The sequence below is a fragment of the Athene noctua genome, chromosome 3, assembly GCF_965140245.1.
Source record: "Athene noctua chromosome 3, bAthNoc1.hap1.1, whole genome shotgun sequence".
In the NCBI taxonomy this organism is placed as follows: domain Eukaryota; kingdom Metazoa; phylum Chordata; class Aves; order Strigiformes; family Strigidae; genus Athene; species Athene noctua.
The window spans coordinates 30,851,185-30,866,795 of NC_134039.1; the positions used below are offsets into that span (position 1 = coordinate 30,851,185).

The following is a 15,611-nucleotide window of genomic DNA, read 5'->3' on the forward strand; positions in this document are numbered from 1 at the left end:
TTTCAGTTGGTGGAGACAGCATCAGTGGCAGAATAAAGTTGTTCTTCCTCTCTTTAAAACAGCATGTTAAGTTAAGAGCAAGTTTGTCAAAGGCCAGTTAGATATAAGGATGTTGTTTCCAGTGGTGCCCAGTGTTTTGTTTTGGGTTTTTTAATACTCTATAGAAAAAGCATAAGAAAAAGTTGGTGACTCTTGGTACACTTCCCCATTTAAGTCAGCCACATGTAAATTACACATACTGACTACCATAGGTCTAGCTGGCACGTCCAGCATAGCAGATGGATTTGATTAAAGTTAAAGGTCTGGTCCTTCACCTGAAATTTGGAATTTTAAATGCCTATGTGAGTGATTGAGTTCTGTATCACTTTTACTATAAGGCCATATTAGCCATTAGCCGTTTTGCTAGGTAGTATTGACCATTTTTTTAATAACAGTAGCTTCAGAGAAAGACAGATGCATGCACTGGCAGTATGCGTGGAATCATCCATAAACTGACGAATTAGACTTGAGGTTCTAGTGTTCAAAGGGCTTTTCTTTCAGCAGGAAATGTCTCCCACATCAGTTTATGCATTTTAACCTTCAACTTTATATAGCAGCAAACAGTTGACCTGTTTTATGCAGAGTCATTTTTCTTAATGAGGATAGAGGGAAGGTTTAACTGAATAGAAGTGCCTTTTTTTTTTTTTTTGGTGGAACAGTGAGTATCTTATGTTCCTGTCATGTATTATACACTGGTTTTGCGTAGTGTCTAAAAAAAATGAAACTGCTCTGTTCCACATTCACGATATTCATTGGGGTGGATAAGAAGAAGTAGCTGTTAAAGATAGGAGGAGTCTTCAGATCTAGTGTTAGCAGAGGTAAAAATTATTTTTGTTGCTGGAAACCTGCAGAACTTACATGAATCTGTATGCTGAATGCCTTAAGTGGTTTTGATGTAGTTGTTTCTCTGGTAGGACTGATGTTGAAAAAGAGCGAGTATTTTTAACCACTCAGAAGTAAAAAAGTCTGCTGTTTAAAAACTGTAGTCTGTGAAGCATTTCTTTGTGTCTTCCGACATCATTGCTAAGCATGAGAAATGCGTGGTTTTCATTAAAAATAAGATGTTAATCTTACATAATGCAACAAGGCAAGAAGTACCTAAAAGTAGCAAATACTACTTGGGTTGGGGATTTAACAAGACAAATCAGCTTAGCCTTGAAATGTGTTAAATGGTAGATTTCACTATCACTCTAATTTCCACCTCAGTTTTTCCTTTGTGACTTAACCTTTTTATGCTCTGTGTACCTTTGTGGTGATGTTCCTTTGTAATCTCTTAGGTGGCAGTTCAGCTGTTTCCTCATTTTAGATTGTTTTCTGGTTTACATCTTGCTTTACAGTTTATTTCGCTCTTCCATAGCAGAAGAGGAGAATAGTGGATGTCCAAAAGATTAATCATAGCCATGTTCTATGTGGTTTGAAAGCTTCTGTCATCTTGGAATTTTTGTATGTTGAAGCAACTTTCTGATGTGAATGTCCATGTTGTGAAGAATATAGATGTTATAGAGCTGACTTAGTTTATAATTTATTCGCTGATAGTAATGTATAGTTAATTTAAAAATTCTTGCTTCTTGAGTACAAATGGACACTAGATTTTTCAAGTGAGACATATCTCCAGTCCTCTGATTATTTACTATTTTTTTACATTTCAAAGTTATACTACTGTATTAAAAAATTAGATACTTAAATGGGATTGAAGTTAGACATTGATCTGGTACTGTATCTGTGAATGACATAAGCAGCAAGTAAAATTCATCACTTAGCTGTAAATTACCATTCCTGGAAAGAGACAAGAAATAATAACCCTCAATCAGGATTTCAAAAATCATGTCTCTGCACTCGATACAAATAGGAAAAGCTCTCAGATGAGTAACTGCTGAGATTGGGCAGACAGCAGTTCCACTGAAATAACAGCATAGTTAAAAAATTCTTTCCTTGGTGGGAGACCATCCTTAGTTTAGACAAATGCCTGAGGATACAGTGACACTTTTCACTTAAACCTTCTAATGTCTTTGATTAAGAAATAAGTAAATGATTGTTTACTTAGCAATTAGTAAGGGTTTCATGTCTAGACTAGGTGGTTTAATCTATGCTTTATTTCCAGAAGGCATGAAATTAACGTTTTAAAAACTCATCTAGGGAATGGTGCCCAGTATCAGGACAATAAAAATGGATGAATCAAAAAAAGCTTATCAAATTATTGAACGTGAGAGGTGGTAATCATCTCTGCCTATTAATGGACTGTTTCCTAGAGCATCTTTTGTTTCTACCTCATAACTATTGTGGGTAGTTAATTTTAAATAGACTGTTAAACAGGTGTTACTGTATGACCTGCAGAATACAGTTTTCCACATTTTCATTCCTTTTGGAATGAAGAAGAGACATTTCTATGTTTTTCCTAAGTTAACACTACATGGATGTGTCAGGTCATCTGCACAGTTTACAGGTAAGATGCACTTCCTGTGTTTAGCAAAGGCTTGTGTTTTCCCATTTAAATTGGGAAGGCGTGTGATTTAGGGTGACAGTACTTTATGGTAATGCAGTGGCTGTTACTTGCAATGGTTTTTGCTCCATCTAACTTTCCAGTAACTTTTGGCTCTAGTTCTTGCTACTGTTTAGTCACATGTTTCTTTAGTATTTCTAGTGTTAACCATTGTCTTAGCCTGATTTATTCTCTGAGTGGTCTCTTTTTAAAAACGTGTTTATCATTAGGCAGTTGCAGTTTTCTGTGATCTTACAAAGCTCTTGACTGAACTTTTAATATCCTTCCTGATAATGCTTCCTAGGGAGAACTGACAGCTGTCTCCTATCCTTCCAAACATAGTTTGCCAAAACCCAAGTTAAAAATATTAAAAAACAAAGAGCACCACCCCCACCCTGCAAACAAAAAGAATCATTGAGGTATTTACTTAGAAATACTTGTTTTTCTCTATTGTATCAGTTAATGGAAGCAAGTAATTAAAAACATGAGAAGAAATTGGAAATCACAGGGTTTGAGATGCTGTAAACTTTCAGAGGTACTTCTACACTTCTGTACAAGCAGTATATGCCAATACATTGTGCTTGTAGACATGAAAAAAAGGGGGTGAGGTTTTTTCTTTGCTACATAGCAATGCAAACTTATGGAACTCATGGAAACTGATTTTTATTAGCTTTCTGAAGTATATTGTACGTGTTTTCCTAGGATATTCCTAAAACAGAAGGAATTTTACCTTGGTACATAGTCATATCATAAAACATAAAACTATGATATCATATGTTTAGAAATTTAATGTTGGCCTTTAGAATTAGTGTTTAAGAATTTGTTCTTCAGAAGGAAAGAAGGGTGCACAGCTAATATCAAATCAAGCATTCTACAATTAATTGTTCCTCAAAAACACAGCAGCAATTTTAGGTCTTTGATATTTAGGAAACTGTATAGCAATGCAACTTTTACTTACTTGTTATGTGTTGGTTGTCCATGTCTTCCCCCTGTTTTTGACAGTATCTTGGGCGTATAGCAAACCACTAGATTCCAGAGAATGTTGGTTGGTATGATACTGTTGATTCAGAACAGTGATCGGTGTTCTATATGAATGAAGAATACACAATTGCAGATAGACAAAAATAATGTTGTAGGTAATGAAGAGCGCAGCTGGTGTTTGTAGATGCTACATGCCTTGGTGGGTTATTTTGTTCTTTCTGCCATTTTGAGGTCTTAGGTAATCACTTTGAATGCCAGATCAAAATGATCACATCTTCTCTGTGTCCTCAAAACTCAAGAAATTGACAAGTTTGGAGAGGCTTTGAATTTTTTGGCTTGCTTAAGTAACTTCATGAGGAAGGGCTATTAGTTCAAAACAAGTCATGTCTTGCACTTGCAGTGTTTTGTCGTATTTGTTTTTCCTGTTTCCTACACACACTTTCTTTACAATTCTCTAGTTTTCATTCTGTGTGCCAGTGAATAATTTCAGTTTACATCTTAATTAGTCATGAATCATGACATAAAGTATTGAGTTGTGGTGTTTTGAATAATAATTTATCGATATCACTTTTGAATGGAAAATGACTAATGAAAAGGATGGACAGCTGGTTGCAGTGAGAAGGGTGAGAAGCACACATCTGGCAAACAAACGCTTCCGTACCAGGCTCTGCAAGGAATCTGTATGCTGAACACATTTGAAGATTCTTGTAAGAGTCAGACAGTCATTTTTCCAGTGCTCCTGAGGTCTTACTGCTTGAAAACTAGATAACAAGCTTAGCATATCTCTTTATTTTGAGCAAACTGCACTAGAATAGAGTTCAGGTTTTTTGATTGACTAAGAATGTATCAAATTCCATAGCAAATCCTACACCTTTAATTTATTCACTTATATTTGACGGACTGTTAAGTCTTATGTTTTGGCCTTCAGAATGTCTGTAGCAATGCGTCAAGAAGAGGGCTTCATGCACTTGTGATTTACATAGTTTCTTGAGCAGGGTCTGCAGTCTCTCATCCTCACTGAGGCTTTAATGAGACCTGATCCCTGCCTGCCTGCCTTTACAGAAAAGGTGCAAGACACAGAACAGGAAGGCATGGTCTGTTGATAAAAGAGCTCACTTCAGTGTCATCTATACACCTTACAAGTATCACTCCATCATATAAATGGTGGTGTGCATCTGATTCTAAAAGCCTTTTGAAGGAGACAGCTGACTTGATTTAATTTATGAAGATTACTTTTATTAGTGTTTAAATCTTCATACAAAAGTAGGGAGGGAGGAAGTTTGTTAGTTTGTGTATTGTAAAGAGTATATCTTGAAATGCATGCCAAAGTTGATGTGTGACAAGACAGTCTGTTTTAATTATACACCTGGAAGTGGTAAATGTATTTAAGTGGGTGGGATTTTTATTTTGTTGTGAAACACCTGGCTTAAAATTTAGCACTGCTGTTTCACCAGATTTTAGGTTTTCATCATGTGTAATTACCCTGCAAGCAATGAATATTGAACAGTAGCCTTGTGAAATAGGGTGTTTTAGTGATACAGTATTTATCTCTGTAGTACTAGCATAGCAAGTCCTGACTTTATTGTTGTCTGCAGTGGAATCTTGATGACCTTAAGTACAACCATGATCTGTAACAGTATAGTTCTAATTCCTTTTTTCCTATTCACATGGTCCTCCATGACTTACAGAGTGTCTCTTAAAAGTGCGAGAATGTGCTGCAACACAGTTAGGCATTTTGCACAGGATATCCATCAGACATAATAATAGATAAAAGCTAGGGATTGGCAGCTTTTTGTATATAATAAAACTATTGAGAACTGACTAAGTGCACTGAAAAATGGTTTTGACTGATAGTTAGAACCAAAGCGTAAATGTGGCAATTCTGTATTGTAACAAAAGGATCACATATTTCTGCTTTTCTTTATTTGAGCAGTTACTTGTCTGATGGTTATGTCTGCTCTCCTGACAAATAGATCTACAACGTACACTACTACCAGTGTTCACATAGAGTTTCTGTGGCTGCAGACTAAAAGGTTTCTCTCTCTTTGGTTCCAAGTACATTTGGACAGTTCAGCAGTATTTGATCTTGAACTTGGTTATACTTCTAAGTGGCAATGAGTTGATTAGGATCTTTAAGACCTTTCTGTTGAAGGTTGGGTGACTAGTTTAACCCAGGAAAACTCAGCAACTTTTGGGCTGTTAATTTCCAAGGAATTACTGGGGGTGGGGAGTGGAACGCCATTTACTGGGGCCTAGCTGTTAAATCTCATCAGTCCTCTGTTAAAAGTATAATGTTTGAATAATAACATAAACCGTGTTAATGAGCTGTTGTTCCATGTAAGAGGGAAGAAAAATTGCTTCATGCGTTGAAAGCCATATATCAAATATAATGCTGAATTGTTCTCTGGTTTTGTGCTGTATGAGAACTCGAGATGTAATTATAATAGTGATACATACCTTCATTGCCCAGAAAGTAAGTTTCTACTGCCTGATTATGTCCTTTTAAAACGGTAAAAAAAAAAGAAACCCAAACCTAAAACCTAGATCCAGGCATTCATTCCATGGTCAAAAGAAAAACATACTTTGTAATTTAAAACACAAACCAAAAACCTGTTTTTCATTTGGCCAACTCTTTGTCAGCCTTCATTGAATTTCGCTATTTTGGTGGGAAGTAAAACTTGTGTTTGAGCTGGTTTTAAAACAACATCAAAAACCCCCAACCAACAAGCAAAAAAAAAAAAAAAAAAGAAAAACAACAAACAGGTCAAAAATCTAATAAAACCTCCAAACAACCTAACAAAACACCAAAAAGCTGCTGGATTGAAATATGAATTATACAGTTTTTCATTTAATTTCTTTATCAGCATTGTAACAACAAAGTCCCTTTTTCCAACACAAGGTTCACTGTGAAGTGAATCTACAGGTGATTTTAGTGCAACTTGATTTGTTTTGTCTAATGTAGAAGACAGTAGTCTTTCTCCAAAGCAAAAGTAATTTTCGCAGCCATGTGGATGTGATTCTCAAACTAATTTTAAAAAGAATTTTTGCAGGAGCTCACAGCTTGCCACCTTTGCGGTCTTTTCGGTAAGTTAACATGAATTTAAGAAAATTTTAAATTATCTCACTCTTGTCATTGGAGTCTGCAGACATGGCAGCACATAGAAGCAAATCAACTTTGCTATGTTTTAGCATGGTTGGCTTTCATACTAGAACAACACATGTTACACATTGGTGTCTCGTGATGCTTGTGGTCATTGGAAAGAGTAAATAATTGTAAAGGCGTAACTTTTTTAGCAGGCCAATTGTGGACATGTTATATTAAGTTGTAAGATCACTGAAATACTTGATTAAGTGATGACTACAATAAAATTTGCTGAAAACATTCCTTTTGGACTCAGAAATATTTTAACTTTAAATTTGAACTTTCCTGTGTTTATAGGAAGCCAAACCATGTCTTCATGAGAATGCTGCATGAAATTCAGTGTGATGTTTGCAGGACTGAGCGTGATTGAGACTTTATAGCAATGTACTGACAATCAGGGGCTGTACAGTTCTCATCACATTTATAGTATTAATTATGACCTTGTTTCTAATGGAGTGCTGCTTAATGGTAAGAGCCATTTATTCTCCATACTACTGACTTGTCCTATGACTTTGAACATAGGTGATTTATTCCTTGCTTGGGTTTACTCATGTGCAGGATTAAGTTTTACATACTACTTAGTGTTGTTGCAATGCTTAATTAATATTTATAACGACCTTTGACATCCTGTGATGAAAGGAGTTGTGCAGTGTTCAGTAGTGGTATTATTTTATTAGTGAAAATACAAGAGGAGTCAGGAGGTTACCAGTTTTTAATTCAGAGTGAGCAATGGAGTCATTCTGTAACCTTGAGCAGGTCATGCAGTCTCTTCTTTTGTAACTTATCCTGGGAAAGCTCTGTGTTGTGCAGCATGTGTTATTAAATGTCATCCTTCCCTCCCCCAAGTTAATTCTAAATGAAAAAAAAAAAGTACACCATTTCCCTGAGCTGCTAAACATAGCTGGTATTTCTTAAGGAAATACATCATTAAAAGTAGCAGAGGGTGAGGAGGTAGTGGATTTAACAGTTGCATTTTAGAGTCAGTGTGAGAACTTGAATATGTTTTATCTAGTCATAGACCAGACTGAATTTTGCCTGTTACAGACCTGTTTCTCATTCATGTTCAGTGTGTACTGTGCTTAACTGCAGCTTCACTGTGAAATGAGTGTGTGTAATCTTTATTGCGTTCGAAGAACTCAGTAATCCATGGTATTCAGCTGGTAAACAAGTTCTTACTTCAGTCTGAGTACTGTCTGTATTTGAGCTTTGTGATTGCCAAGATTGATAATAAGCTCTTATAGCATCTAGTATTTGACTATTACATAACAGTATACATATCCATCTCTTGAGTGGTTTTTCCCTCATCTGACAGAGGAAGGATATGATTATACAGTGTCATTAAAATTACAAGATACTGATGAACTTCTGGAAAGTATACATCTGTTGAAGGCTTAGCCAGCTAAACATTTGTCTAATTATATAAGGCATAGTAGCATTAAATGAAGTTGTTTGCTATGCTTCATGCATGCAAATACAAGGGTTTAGGTTTTTGTTTCACACAAGATGCGACATTGGAATTCTATGCATTGCACAAAACACATAAATATGTTTTAAAACAAGGGGCTTCATAAAGTACTTTAGGAAGGAACCAACTTGCACACTGAAGTGTGAGGCATACCTGAATGCCTTATGTGCAGTATGGTCCATTCAGATTGGAGGCACCTCGATATTTGTCCTGCTTTACTGCAGTCTGGTTGTACAGCTTCTTCCTGAGGGCTTTTTACTTATAGTCTTGCTTCAACTTTTAGTACAGCTGACATAGGGATGAAGAGGAATAGTGTTTTGTCTCTACCGAGGATAAACAATGTTTTATAGTCTTCAAGAACAGCAATTACAGGGGGAAAAAAATAATTCTTCATATATACTGTTATGAGCCATAATTTACAGAGCATGCTTAGTAGTAATGAAATATCAAGAATTTGCCTGTGTAACTCCAGATTAATATATTGAACATAATGCAGATAGTTTTGTTTGAAGAGACAGTAATTTGGCACCATTTGTACAGCGTTTCCCAGACCTGGAAAATATGTTACTTAGTTTTCCTTCTGTCTTTAATTAAAGCTTTCTGATAGGGATGCTGACGGTCCTGAAACTTTGTAACTGAGTACCTGCAGGAAATAACTGAATTTTCTTACCTGTTAAAAATAAATATTGCCTCAGGCAATAACTAGAGTAGAAAATACAAACCTTAAATACTTTTGCCAAGAAAATCTGAACAAGCAGTAAGAGTTGGGGTTTTTTATGTATTAGAAGTTCAAGCCACCTTAACTTGCTGGTTCTTCCAGCTTGGCCTACAACAGATGAATAATAAGTTTATGTGGAAAACCTTGTTCTTAACTTCTCACTGATAAAATTAAATAAATTTTTGCTTTAGTATTTTGATTTAGTATAATTAATGACTTCCAGTTTGATAAATGTTATTTTTATTACTACAGTGCCCTGAAGCACTGTATGTGGAAAACTACAATATTATACAGATCTTGGAGTTATGTAATGTGTTTGTCAGGCTATCTATTAGCTTGCAAAAAGTGTTTTGGTTTTTATAGCAAGTGAATTTAGAGCATTTCTTTGGAAACTGAATAAAAGTAAACAGGTTGCTTATAAAATGAAGTACAAATTACACCATTCTGATGCTGTGAGGGTATTGTTATATTATCCCCAGATAGGTAAAATTCCAAGAACCTCAACATTCAGTAGAAGCTGATTTTAAGCAGCACGCTTCTGTCCGGGTTTGGTTGGTTGGTTGGTTTGGGGTCTCTTTTTTTAGTAATTTAACTGTTGCTAGATAGAAACTGCTTCATTCATACATATATTTCATGTTTTTTCTTGATTCATCCTGAAGTGCCATACATGAAAGTTAAGAAAACCTCCAATATCTTAGTGTGTTAAACCACAGTAATAACACTATAATGTGATATTATGTAGTGTTTTCTTTATTTCCACCTTCCCCTAAAACTCTCTGTTCTGTATCTCCAGATAGTTTGGATCTTTACCAGGCTGGCTTTTAGGTGTCTGTCTTTGTCTGTCTTTTTTTTCTTTTTTTTTTTTTTTTTATGACTGAGGAACACATAAAAATGTCAGTCATAATTTAAGAAATGCTGTCAAAGGATTCTGTATTTTCTTAACTGTCGACATGGCCTGTGCTGGTGGCACAAATGATGCTCTGGCAGAAAATGTTTCATTTAATTAAACTATATTATACTTTCTCAGTATTATTTCTGAAATGTCACATTCTGACATTAAAACAAATGTCATAATTGTTGTGCATGCTGTGGCATAGTTACCATAGCAAATACATTAGTTTCTTGGGACTTTTTTTAGTGTTAAAAAATAATTCTATTCTTGGCATTTAAGACAGAAGTTTGTAATTCAAGAAGGTACAGAGCTGCTCTTGTTAAAATTAAGTTTACAGCATAGTCAGGATTTAGCATTTACGTTTTAACTGTAGTCAGAAGATTATGTTTTTTAATAGCATTTCTCATACATGGCTTCAAGAATGTGTTAAGGTGTCAGTAATGCTCATCGACTTCACTTGTGTCACAATTTGTAACCAGTTCAAAGCCCCAATGAGGCACTGGTAAAGCTGCCAGTAGAGCTTTGAACTTGACTTGTGGTGTTGATCTGGACTGCAAAATACAGTGATGTACTGATACAGACACCTGAAGTGGAGGGTAGCCGATTTAGGGATTTCTGCTGTAGTTCTTCTACAGAAGATGTATCTGTGATTAGTTCTCTGCTCACTGGACCACTAAGTACAGAAATACTTGTTCATTCTAGGATTCCAGAGCTGGATTGCCAGAGTCAGTGATGCGAAGTCCACTGGCAGCTGGGCAGTGTGGTGCCCCATGGGAGTCAACACTGGGCTGATAACATTCAACATCTGTATTAATGACCTGGTCAGTGGGATGGAATGTACCCTGGGCATGTTTGCAGATGCTTCTAAACTGGGCTGAGTGGTTGTCACCTCTGGAGGGTAAGATTGCTGTTCAGGGGGAACTCCGTAGCCTGGAGAAAATGGTCTGATAGAAACCTCTTGAAATTCAACAAATGTAAATGGAAAATACTGCACCTGAGGCAAAATAATCCTGTGCTATAGCATGGGTTAGGCATCCACTGACTAGAAAGTAGCTCTTCAGAAAAACACCTGAAGGCTCTGACAAAGAAAAGTAGAATGTGAGTCAGCTAGGTGTCCTGTCTGTTAAGAAACGAGCCACATGTTGAGCTGTATTAGCAAGGGTATATAGCCAGTGGGTCAAGAGAAGTGATTCTTCTCTATTCAACACTTAGAAGTCCACCTTTGACACACAGTATCCGGTTTTGGCTCTCGTACAGGAAAGACACATTAAATAGCCACTGAGATGATTAGTGTTCTAGAGCACATCTTGCACAAGTAGAGGCTGGGAGAATTGGATTTGTTCAGCTTTAGAAATAGAAGGCGAAGGGTGTAATGTTACTGCTGTCTTCAGCCGCTTAATGAGAGTGTATAGAGAGCCAGACTCTTCCTGGAGGTGGTGCACAGTGATAAAACAAGAGAGTGCAAACACAAGTTGCAGAAAAGAAATTCTGATTAGATATTGGGAGACAAATATAATGGGGGTAGTTTAAAAAAAAAAAAAAAAAAAAAAAAAGTGTTCCACAGTGATGGTAGTCTCTCTATCCTTGGAGACACTCAGAATGTGACTGGGTCCTGAGCAGCCTCCTCGATGACTCTGCTCTGAGTGTGGGGTTAGACTAGACTCCAGGTGACTTACAAAGGTTTCTTCAATCAGAATTATTTGTGATTCTGATGGTGAGACCACTAAGAATGTCATGTATCTAGCACAGAAGGTGTCACTTAGTTCCAAAAGATGAATAGGTTTAAAAAATAAAAAATTTTAAAAACAACCTGGAAGGGACTGTTCAGGGAAGAAGTTCTGTGTAACTTTTCTTCTGTTAGTTTTCAAATGAAAGGATTTTTTTCTCCTGACATGCAAGCCATTTGAGATTATAAAACTGTTAGAGTTTACATCTCTTGAGCTCCTAAGCAATACTGGCAAATACTTGTGTATACTCTGAATGCAGACTAATAAGCAATCCTTTAACTGACACCTGGCTCTTTTCCAAATAGCCTGTGTTCGTTTCAAACTGTGTTGTATGGTGAAGTAGGATGCTTGAAGTATTTCTGTATGCACAGTGAGGTAGAAAAAAATGTTCTTCTTGGATGGTGCAGTGAAAAGAACTGTTTCACATGCAAAGTAAAGTGCAGCAGCAGCTCTCTGAGTGGTCATCTGTCCAGAGCTTTGACATCTCACACTCACCCACCAATAATTGCAGCAATGAAAGGACTTGACTTAATGGAAGATACAGAGAGATATTTTGCCAGGTAGTCTGTCATCATCTTTGCTGAAATTACGGCTTTAGCAAGAATTAGGGTTTGCAAAAGTACATGTTACCAGGATAGATCATTTGTAGTGGAACAGAGATCTCAGCTGTACTACTTGAGGATTGCTTGCTCTTCCCTTGTCAAAAAACTGACTTGTTTCTCTCCAAGCCTGTGCCAGACACAGGTTCTTCATTGAAATTTCATTGTGGTAGCTGTTATCCATTTACTTTTTCATATTGTTACTTATTCATTTCTCATAATTCTTGTGGCTTTCAGAACGACAGAGATATTTTTCTTGGTAAACAGTTGTAGATAATGGAGCTCTCTACATGTGTGAATAGTTTTTAGAGGAAATAAAGTTACTTGATAATCACGTAAAACCTTGAAGTCCTGAACAGAACTGTCTCTTACTGAATGAATGTTCTGATATGATAAATTCCTGGACATCTTAGTTACAGGCAAATTTCTAATAACTGAATGTTTTGCAGTTCTTGGGCTGTTTTTACCACATTTCACAATTGTCTAAACACACTTTATCTGTGTCTTTGGTATGCATGCGCGCGCATGCTATGAAATAATAATTACTGATCTGTAAGAGCTCTGAAGCCTTTGAAGACTGAAGTAGAGGAGAAAATTTGCTCAGTTCTTACATTCTAGAACTTCGGCTGTAGCTCTCCATTTCCTTAAAACTTTACTTTTTGTCGACTGTGGCTAACATTGGGAAACTTAGATTGTACCTGGAAGTCATCTTTTTAATGTATATAAGTGATAGAGCTGGAAAGAGTAATTCTATCAAAGGCATGCAGCAAGAAATAGGGAATATTAAAAACATTCCAGGGTTTTTGTTTTTTTTTTTTTAGACAACTTAAGCTTTTCTTATTAACAAGAGATTCTTAAAACTAAAATTGACCCCCTCTCCCAAACCACTTCCTGAAGTCTTGAGGAAAGACCTGATTTATGAGCATTTGTTGTTGTGTTGTAGGGATGATACTGTCCAGGTCTTTAAAGTAAACAGCCCTTTATGGTAATAATCGTTTTCTTTATATTATGTAAGTCATTGTGCATATATACATATATAATACTTCACAAAGAATTAATCTTACTCTATTAACAAGTCTAATAGGACTCTTTTCTTTAGAAAAGGATACTTTCAGTGAAGTTAGTATGCCAGTGTTTTAAAGTTAGTTATTTTCTACAGCAGCTTCAAATTACTGATGTTTTGCTGAGATAAAGGCATATCAGTTGTTCCAGATATGCTATTTAAAGTAAGCAAACTTCTTGCTGTGATGCTGTTTTGGTTTTCAGCCAAAGAGAAGGAAAAAGCAGCTTACTGTAACTCCTTGATGAGCAATAATATTTTGCCTTTTGAAAACACCACTTTACAGAGCACTTCTGAAAACACACTTTCTAAAGTTTTTCATTTAATATATGGTGCAGTGTATATTGTGTGCGTATAAAATCCACAGCTTGCCCTGGAAACGGGGTATGACACATTTTTATATTACATGTGTTATACTATGTACATATGTTACAAATATGAAAGTTTTTTAATTTCTTACTCTACTGAAGAGCTGAGTTCTGTTATCTTGCTTTAATGTCATTCAAAAAGTGTGGGACAATCATCCTTTTACTACTTAAGCCTTATATCAAGCAAACATTTTTTCCTCATTGAAGTTTTTATACTCTGAATCTTCAGGGGTGCTATTCTGAAAGACTGGGTTTTTTCCTTATAAACATCAGAATTCATTTGACCTAAAATAATTTTATATTCCATTTTTGTCAGTGCAGTCTAAAGACTGACTTTCTAAATGGCTGTCTACTATTTAACCAGCTTTTGTATGTCTTACATCTGTCTAGTTTATGATGCAAGCATTGCATAACAAGAAAGGTGGCTGTGATGTACATTTTAACATTTTTTTTAATAAAATTAATCCCATTTTGAATCTTTTGATCAGCAAGAACATAACTCTCTTTACATGGCTTAGTCTAGTGGAAGTAATTTTACCTTTAGCAATTTAGGGGCTGTCAACCCTGGGATTAATTCTATGCTGTGTTACATCTTGCTTCTGTTTGATGTTCTGTTTAAATTTGATGGAGCACACTTACATGTTTGGACACACCATACTCATGCTGCTGAAATAATGGAGACGTGTCTGTTAAGTGGGATATGTTAAATGAAAGCACAAGTAAAACTGTAAAGATTTCTATGTTCCAATAGAAGCACATTTAATTTTGCTTCATTTTTAGTCTCTGACATCCAGCTTCCTGATACGATTTTGAAAGCTTTCATCTACCATAAGCATTTGAAGCAGTAGAATGCCAGTATTCTTTGCTGAAGCAAGCAGGGTTTGCACTTCAAGGTGGAAGAACTCATTTTGGAGTTTAGTATGCTTTTTCTTCATTGCTTGTGACCTTTAGTTCTAATGAGCTTATGCTTTTTAATGCATTTAGATATAGATAGTCTTATGCTACAGGGTTGTACCAATAAAGCCCCTGTTAGAGTTAGGAGAATTGCACAGATGCAGATGACAATGCTTGGGTCACATATGCAGAGTATCGGGTAAAGGACTAAATACAGTCCAGAGGAAACATTCTCCTTATGTATTAGAACAATGTAGGAGTCTGTTTCAAAAGGAAACACACTCACTTTTACTCCTAGATCTTTCTATGATGTAATTTATAGAGTCTTAACTGGATTCTGTGTAGAGAAGTGTTGTGATATACAGTAAGGTGCAGTTTCATTCAGTTGCAATCAGTTTGACTTGTTCCTTTGAAAGAAGCTTCATTGCTGCTTGTGCATGTTACTTCTGGTGTTCATTTGATAAAAATCTAAGGTGATTCTGTTTATAAAATGGGAGGTAATGGTCCAGGTGAGTTCATGAGTTTAATTCGCTTGCCCTGCAATCAGCTGAATTCCAGAGAAATCTCAAGCAAGGGAAGGTCAGGGACAGACCTTGATGAAAAGAGATAAAGTGGAGGAAAACAAAACCTACTTCTCCAGTGGCAGCAGCAAGCTGTTCATGAAATAGCACTGTTAAAGACAGCTGACTTTTCTCTAAATTTTGTCCCTCTATAGGCTGAGAGGAGCTTTTGCTTTGGAAGCATATCTGGCCTTGAGCTTGTTAAAAAGGTGTTTTGCAGTGTATCTGAGATGCCAGTGTGTGGTGCCTAATTCTGCTGATGTCCAGGTTGTATAATTTATCAAAATACTGAGGAAAACATTCAGAAATGCTGAGAAACCAGATGCTTGCGGTTAAGAGTTCACTGGAAATTCTTCTTGCTTCAGATCTTGACCAAAGTTCAATGCCTTACTGTAGATCAAATTTCCCATTTAGTCCACGAAGTTTTGAGTCTTTTAATCTATTTCTAAATGATTAGAAATATATTAGTGGTCTTATATTTTTGATCACTAGAGGCCTGTCTGTAAGAAAGAGTTAGTTAATAGCTGAAGTGTTGCCTCTTAGCTAGACTGGTCTATGCACACAAATCATTATCTCCCATGAGGTGATGGCCTTTATCTCTGGCTAGTTATAGCTAAAGCCTTTAGGGAAAATTTAACTTAATGTCACCTTGTAGCTATATAGATAAAAGCTTGTTCTGTTAAAGTG

At 36.1% G+C, this 15,611-nt stretch overlaps 1 protein-coding gene across 10 annotated transcripts in view; it reads left to right on the forward strand.

Moving 5' to 3' along the window:
* TNRC6B (trinucleotide repeat containing adaptor 6B) overlaps positions 1-15,611 on the forward strand; it is a 134,669-nt gene that overhangs the window by 67,234 nt on the left and 51,824 nt on the right. Inside the window, exon 1 of one of the 10 annotated variants that reach the window (XM_074902530.1) lies at positions 10,588-10,614. The exons of the other annotated variants lie outside the window; for them this stretch is intronic. The gene's annotated coding sequence lies outside the window, so the exon portion shown is untranslated. Of the gene's footprint in view, positions 1-10,587; positions 10,615-15,611 lie in introns of those variants that run through there. 10 annotated transcript variants of the gene reach the window in all.